This window comes from Sitophilus oryzae, unplaced genomic scaffold (assembly GCF_002938485.1).
Source record: "Sitophilus oryzae breed Bouriz unplaced genomic scaffold, Soryzae_2.0 scaffold_1663_pilon_pilon, whole genome shotgun sequence".
Classification (NCBI taxonomy): Eukaryota; Metazoa; Arthropoda; class Insecta; order Coleoptera; family Curculionidae; genus Sitophilus; species Sitophilus oryzae.
The window spans coordinates 25,297-33,728 of record NW_022146351.1 but is presented as its reverse complement, the minus strand read 5'-3'; positions in this window follow the sequence as shown (position 1 = coordinate 33,728).

Below are 8,432 nucleotides of genomic sequence, written 5' to 3'. Positions count from 1 at the left end.
TTTGGTTTCGTCTCGATTTTAGCGTGATCCAAAAAATAGGTTTTTGGAAGCTATGTTCGAATCTGAAATCAGGAATAAAATGTCTACTGTGAAATATTTTAGTGATGGTTGTGGAAAGTAAGCATTAGACATATTAAGTATAATATAAAATAAAAAAAAAAAAAAAAAAAAAATAAATTGTTTTAAAATATACATATAAAATTAAGAAAAGATTCACCTCTTAATATGCACAAAATATTTATTTTGGCCAATTAGTCAGTTGGCCTTTAGTAGATATTTGAGTAGTAGTAGATACTTTTATTTCATTATGTTTTGATCTTATAGCATTTTACTGGTCTATAAACCAAAGCATTAAATTATTATTTAAAAGATAATTTCCAAATTTTTTAAATAAAGTATTTTTTATATATTTGTTACTATTTTTAGATGTTTTGTATTTAACTTTAACCACCTACCTGGAAAGTCCAAATTCTATCGTCAGGTAATATAATACGTGCATACAACTTCTTCTGCTTTTGACAAGTTTTTTAGAGTCTTTACTAAATTTTATGTGTAAAATTGTAAATTTAATAATTGAGGGAGCACATGGAAACGATTGAGTGACCTGTGGAAATGTGATAAGTCGTCTGTAAAACCGTTTTAAACTTGAAATTACGCATGGACTTTCATATCCGAGTTTATATCGTCTTTCCTATTTTTAAATGGCTCTGTTTTTGTATAAGTTGTAGCCATTGTCTTTACTAGGTACCAAAGCAACCTCTTTTGGTAATTTCTAGCATATTTCCTGTGCCTTCAGACTAGTGGTAAATACATCTGTAATAAATTATATTTGTATATATTTCTAAGTTATATAAGTTTCCAAGTTTCTTTAGCTGTTTGCATTTAACTTAAATTATATAAAAAAAATAATTGTATAATAAAAGTATTTGATTATTAACTTAGTCTTACATTGTCAATTTTTCTTTTCAGTTTTACTAAATTTCATCGAACAGTGAAATTTATTACAATTAACTACTAATAGTCATAATTACTCAAAGAAGCATGATACCGCGAAATCGAAAATTGCAAAAATTGAAATGTTATCACGTTGTATGCAGTTACTCATACCTTTACGATAAAATTGAAGTGGTAAAATGAAGTTTTCTCTACGGCGCTCATAATTAGTAAATCCTCAATCCAATTTTGGAAATGTTATAAGCCAAAGGATATAAATATTTGGCTTAACTCTGAAACCCTCAACCAAGACTAATCGAAAAACTTCTCTTTCTGGTCAAATAAGAACTGTTTTGAAACAAGTGAAAATCCTACACCCATAGTTCTTCCTTGGTAGATCATTTCAGTGATGTTTGCAAATTAGGATATATTTGTATGAATGTTCAGGACTACAACCAGTATAGATTAATGGTAACTGATGCATTTCACTGAACTTAAATAATCTGAACTTATAAATCCAAAACGTTTGGTGCCGGTTCCTACATACACACCAGCTTTAGGGTCTGTGTACCTAACGTGGGATTATATATTAGTTCGTAAGTGTCCGAAGGTTGAAATGTCTTTAGTCTACGTGATGGTATCCTTTAAAATGCATACACGTCACCTTTGTTGATGTAAGTGTAAGAATTTTACTTTAACAATACTGGATAATTCTTTAAAGTAGAAATCCATTGTTTCGGTAAATTAAAATCTTCTTTTTCGAAATGAAATTCCATTTGGTGGCCTAACCATTCCTTCTAGAGATATTATTGAATACATATTAAAATTGGAAAGTATTTTTATTACTCAGTTTAATAGCTCAGCATTTAAAGAAGAAATTGGTGCACAGCTTAAAAAATATTTTTGTAAAATTGTTTTTGAGCATCCATGTAACAATTTCCCATATGAGTATTTTATAAGTTTATATACTAGGGTCCGGATTTATTATACACTAAAATTTATAAATATAGATATTAAAACGAAATAAAGAAATATATTTTATGTTCTTTAAACTGTGGTTAAACGCTATAGGTATAGGGGAGCTATTATTATATTAAATTTCAAGCCTTTACACATTATAAAAAAAAATTAAAAATAATTTACTAAATTCGCAAAAATTATAATTTCTTTGACTGATCTGTGAGGTTCTTGTTCTTCTGATATGCCCGCCATTGGTTGCTGTTCCAGAGTTTACACTGTTTCGTTCTGCCTCTGCTTATCTCCGCTCATCCCTGATAAAATTGTGTTTTCACTTTTTTTTAATCTAATTTAGTTTTATTTTTATAATTTAATTTATTCTGATAATTTAATAATTTATTTCTATTTTGTTTTTGGGGTCGCACCACTCTGACACTTTGTGTCTTTGTATCGGTTTTTTAATCCTTTGTATCGGTTTTTTAATCCCTTTAGGCACACATTTATTAATAATAATATGTAATAATCTGTGAATCTAATTGGGTCCAATAACAAAAATTTGAATTTGAATTTGAATTTGATAATATAATATAATATAGAATATAATATATATTTTATCTAATTAAGTTATGATTAAGGACAAATATGGACACACTGTACCGTAATAACTAGAAAAAAATGGCATTAAACTGAAACGTTAATCTGAGTACGGCTAAATTGGGAAATGCGAAACAACAACGGTTAAGATCAAATAACTTTTGCCGGTGCAATATAATACGCGCTGTTATTATTATTGCCGCGCGCTCTATTTTAATGAGATATTGTTTCGTTTATTCAAATTATTGCAAACGATCCAGTCGTATAACCGGTCGAAATTTGACGCTGCAATATTTCCCAAGAGCGCGAAATTTACGGACCGCGGCCAGACTATAACTCCCGCCAGGTCCATTACCCCGCTAAAACAAATTCAAATCGGATGTGATAACGGCCGACCGGACAAAAGAAAAACTTTTATTGGCTTTTAATCAGAGTGCGCGGTGCCAATAACCACCGTATTAAACAAATCGACCAATAAAGAACCCAATTTTCTTCGTCCGAAGTTATGGGATTTAAAAAGGAATATTCGATACCAGTGGCGGATATTTTTGTTTTGTTCTGAAATAAAAACTGAAATATACAGGCTTGCTACTTTGATCTAATGATTGTCAGGCCCATTCCTCACACCATCACGGTTTTTCTGCCGAGGAGAAAGGGGAAAGACACCACATACCTGCTGAATCTTATCCAGGGACTCACAATAGCAATTGACCTCAAATCCAAGGAGGCAATAGAGAAAGAGGGACATATCCTCTATTATATAGATACGGGACAACACCGGTATCAGGTCTAAGGAGAGATCAAGTTAAAGAGGTGGAGAAAATGGAGACAGATCCTCCAGCCTACACCTCATGGGTACCTCAGCCGGAGGCAAGCTCCTCGACTGTGAAGGGCACGGAGGGCCAAACTCCAACCATGGAAGGGTGTGTACTCTCGGAGGAAGAACATCTGTTGTCAGAGGAGGATGGGAAATACCCTGTCCCTTCTATACCTCTCAGGGGTATGATGGGTTATAAGACTGTAATGATGGGTTATAAGACGGTGTAATGACTCAAGGAAGAGGGGCACAATAGATCTTTAAGATCGCAGTGATTAACCCCCCCTCACTCATCCTACATCCTACATTCTACAGGCCCATTCCTGAGATATGTAGCGCCCTGGTGCAATTTTTTTTTGATGTTGCAAGTAGAAACTATCAATTACTATTAGTGATGGGATAACTCGAGCGAAAAATCGCTCGACTACTCGATTATTAAAATAACCGAAATCGCTCCATTATGAACGAGCGATGCAAGTGACGTGTTACGAGCGACGAACGCAAAAGCGATTCTGGAATGAAATAAATTAAAAATCCGATTTTTAATGTGACATACTCGATAAAAAGCCGAGCGAATTTTCTACATACATTGCAGGTAGCAAATTTATACGACGCCGTATATATATATTTATCCGTTACGTATCTGAGGGACAACATTTTATGACCTACATCGACAATGCTTTGAAATAAACTAAACAAGCGAATCGCTCGTCGCTTGCTACTTGCCATTCTCCTAAAGAATATGAGCCCTACGCACGCAACTTACTGCTTGGAGCTTGGTGTTAACAGTTCTTATAACAAGCGACGGACGAAGAACCGTATTTTTAAATACGAGCGATATTTCGCTCGAGCGATCGCTTGGTTATTGCATTCGCTTGAAACTCGAGTACCTACTCGATTATTGAAATTAATCGGCTTTTCCTACATCACTAATTACCATGAACAAGGAAGAAGATCCGCATTGAGAAAATTTTACACATTGCTTGTTTTTTGACATACATTTATGATTAGACACCAGTATGCTTCTACTTATGAAAACAATACTATAAATTATACAGAATCCTGCAACAGTGCGTCGAGCCTCTATTAAGGTCCTATAAAAAAGAAGTTATGAGTTTCATTTAAGCGTAGACCTTAACTGTTAACTGGGGTATATTTCCGAGAAATCTACTCATTAAAACATGATACCTCAGAAAAGTACCAGCGCCATAGTGTGAGGCATTTTTTTTTTGAAATGGAACAACCAGTGTTATATTTGGATACTCTTCTGAATTCTAAAAAACATTTCCATCCTTAATCGCATTTGAAATGCGGATATTTAAAAGGTGACAATTTTTCTTGTTTGGCATGCTATCGAAGCAAAAGAAAACCCTACCTTAAAACTAATCTTGAGTTTTAATCATCTGCTTATGATACTAACATGGTTAGCGAAACGCGCGTTCAGTTAGTTTGAAAGTAAAGGGTTTTGATGCATGGTGTTGAATTAGTGTTTTATTTTTCTGTTGCAAAACCAAAGGCTCCAACTTTCAATTGTAATGCAACCTAATCCAAACGACTTAACATATTGCGAAGTGTTTTTCTACAAGAGATAAAAAATGTAAATACTAGAAGCATCATTTTACGAAAAGAAAATCTGTCGGCGGTGGAGTTGGAAAATATTTATACTAAAATTTATGTAGAGGTGGGGGTAGTTTTCACCCTTCCCGTTTTTTTCTTGATTTTTTTGAAAGCCAAATGTTAAGGCACTCAGCAATACATAGACACTCAAAATCTCATTCAAATCGGAATAACGATTCTTAGAACATCTGAAAAATGTGTTTATTTTCTTAAAGTTTGATGTCCTGTAGCGTACAAACGAAGCACTTTTGTATAGAGGTAAATTATGTATGGGACAGTAAATTATGTGGGACACCCTGTATATCAGTACTTGAGCATAAGAGAAAATTGATAGGGAAAGGACACATGCTGAAGTTATTTTTTCTTCTGTGCTGAAGTGACCGACTCAACAATACTTTTTGCGATAACCTTCTTCTTCTTCTGGTGCCATCCGCTTCAGTAGCGTGTTGACGTTCATATGTTCACTAGGCGCGATCTTCTCTGGTTACGATATAAAGTGTGCCCTCCTCAACTCTTCTAAATATCGTGGCATCATCCGCAATGTTACACCAATCACGAATACTGCGAAGCTATGAGTGCTGTTTCCGGCCTGGTCTTCTTCCTTTATAATCTCTCCCATAAGTATTGTTTTTAGGAGGGTGTACCTAGGATCTCGCAGTATATAACCCAAGTATAATGTTCTCCTTTGTTTCACTATTTCTAAGAGCTGCCGGTGCGTATCTGAGATAACCGATAAAATGAACTACCACCCCACCCCCTTGGTTAGTTTGTTCATGCTGTCATATTATCAACTTACAAACAAACATGGCAAGATGAATATAAGCCTCTAAACATTTGACCATTACGATACGCCACTGGGTGACCAGATGGTCTCCCGAGTCGACCGATGAACAGACGTGATTGGATTATTACTTGCAATAAAATTAGAGCGTTAAATTGTTATGGGTCCGGTTCTTCTTCTTCAGCTCCGAGTCCTGAGTCCGATTCTACTGCTTCCAAACCAAACCAAACACTCTGCTGTCTAGCTGGCGACCGACAAAAACTCAACGACGACAAATGACGGGTATGTCGGACGTTTTATAGATTCTTCACACATATAAGGCGGACGAATTATTCCCGATTTGGTCGAGACGAGTGGCAGAGATAAGGCAACAATGCCACGGCCGGCCGCGGACAAACTGGTCGCCCGTTTGTACTAAATTTAGTACTTCGCTCGTGTGAACTGGATTTTTGGAATAAAAAGGAGGCTGGTGGAATGTGCGTCGAGTCCTGTTACGGTTAAACGGTCGATCGAGATAAAATTCTTGCGTCTTTTTTTACTGAAAGATATTGCTCTTGAGAAATATGACATGAGAATGTATGCAATTCAAATTCATCATTGGAAATCTTGAATAATTATTTTTTTACGCACAAGAAATCAATTACGCGTAATTTTACTGAGTAGGTGAGTTTTATTGAACTTTTTTTTTCTCTCCCTCACACAGACACATTCTGTTTTATTATTTTAATAACATTTATGATTTTTGAACCTGAACATCAAGTTTTTTTGTTATTCTGGATTTGATTATAATACACCCCAGAACTATTGAAATACTTTCATAACTTTCTCTGCTTTTTTCGAAAAAAAAACATTTCGGTCTCTTTCTTTTATTTTGGTCATGAAATCGTGGATTTTGATCCGTCATACTGAGACGTTTTTTAGAGAGAGAGTTTTGAGAAGAAAATTATTTTGTAGGACGAAGTTTCCATAGTTTTTCAAATACTATAGTCAACAAATCCTGAAAAAATCAGATCAGTGTCAATAAGTCTTAATAAATCACTAAGTCGGCATGCCAGTCTTTTGTCGATTTGTGGGGATTTGTCGATTAAAGTATTTGTAAAACGTTGTCCGACAAAATACATTTTCCAATTTGCCTGTCGAACGAATTGCATGGCTCCAGATAAAGAAAAAAAAACAAAAAATTTTTGAAAATATTCGCATAGAAAAAAGTTATACAGAATGAGTCTTAAATACGTGCAAATATTTTTAGGGGTAGTAGAAACCAGAAACACGTATTTGAAAAAATTTTGGAAATTTTTTAGTTTTTAGTTAAAACACATAATTTATTGATAATATGGCAACATAGGTATACAGTGGTTATCAAAATTTATGGACAAAATCATTTTTTTTTAATTTTCAAAGTAAAGTAACTCTTTATTAACGTTAATTAACTCTTAATGTTATTTTGGACTTATTTGAAACGGTAAAGAGAAAATATCTTTCTTTTATCGAGCCCTGAAAATATTTGCGCTTATTTAAGATTCACAACCCTGTATTATTCTATTTATTTTATTAATATACTGTATGAGAATACAACTTTGCTTGAGATTTGAAAGCTGTTCACAATGATGAATATGAAGTGATGCATCTTACTGAAACGTGAAATTTTCAAAATTCACAATAAAATATGTTGTTTTAGTAACATTTATGGCTGACTGTTATCGGGTGTGTGAACTAATTTACATTCTAATAGCTATTCACCCGTGGGGGACGAAGTTAGGTAGTGATGAGCAAACGCAAGAGTTTAGACTCGCTTAGTTTTGGTCTTGCAGCAAAATAGTAGGCTTGGTTTTGCAGGATCCAGTATTGGTCTTGGTCTTGCTCTTGCACTTCTATAATGGATTTTTACTAAAGGCACTTTCTATAGAGAAAATCTTTAACCCTTAAGTACTAACACCCCGTCTGACAGACGCAACGGACTAGCTGGACATATGACATCTCCACTCCTCTCCGTTTCTAATTATCATCCAACTATGTAATTTCAATATGCATCAAAACAAGTTAAAAGCCGGCAGGGCAATTTGCAAAAGTGTGTAGTTTTAAAAATATTTTAGTTTAAACTGTCGATGCCGTCTGACAGACGGAGTGTTAGTGTTAACGTAAGTTTTTTTTTCTAATTTGTGGAATGAATCAAGCACCTAATAGCCCAAAACATATGAAGTATGGCTAGCAAAATTACAAGGTTACTCTTCTAAAGTGGTTTGAAGAGATTGGCAGCGATAATAGCAAAATAGTGACATAGAATCCGAATGTGGCGAAAATTTTGCTATAGACAGCTGTCATAATTCTGAATTCGAATTAGAAGGTAAAAAAACGGTTTTTAACTAATATCTAAAGGTATGTAGCTGTGTATGTTTTGTTATATATGACGAAAATATGGATGTGAACGATCAGTAGACTAGTATCGAAGAAAATGAAGAGAACAATTTGTTTGGAAGGCGCAAAAAGTGTGTGTAGTGTGTAACAAGCCCACCTTTAGGCATTGTAATTTTTTTATTCTTTATATTTTCTTTTGCTTTTTTTGTGCTTAATAGATAGGTTTTTATATGCTAAATATAATAATAAATATAGTTTTTCATTTTTCTTTCGTTTTTTTTTCTATCTCGATGAGAAACAAAAATATGTCAAAAATCCAAAACTAGTATGTTATTTCAAAAATATAAAAACATGTTTGCATAATATAAGCATTAGATA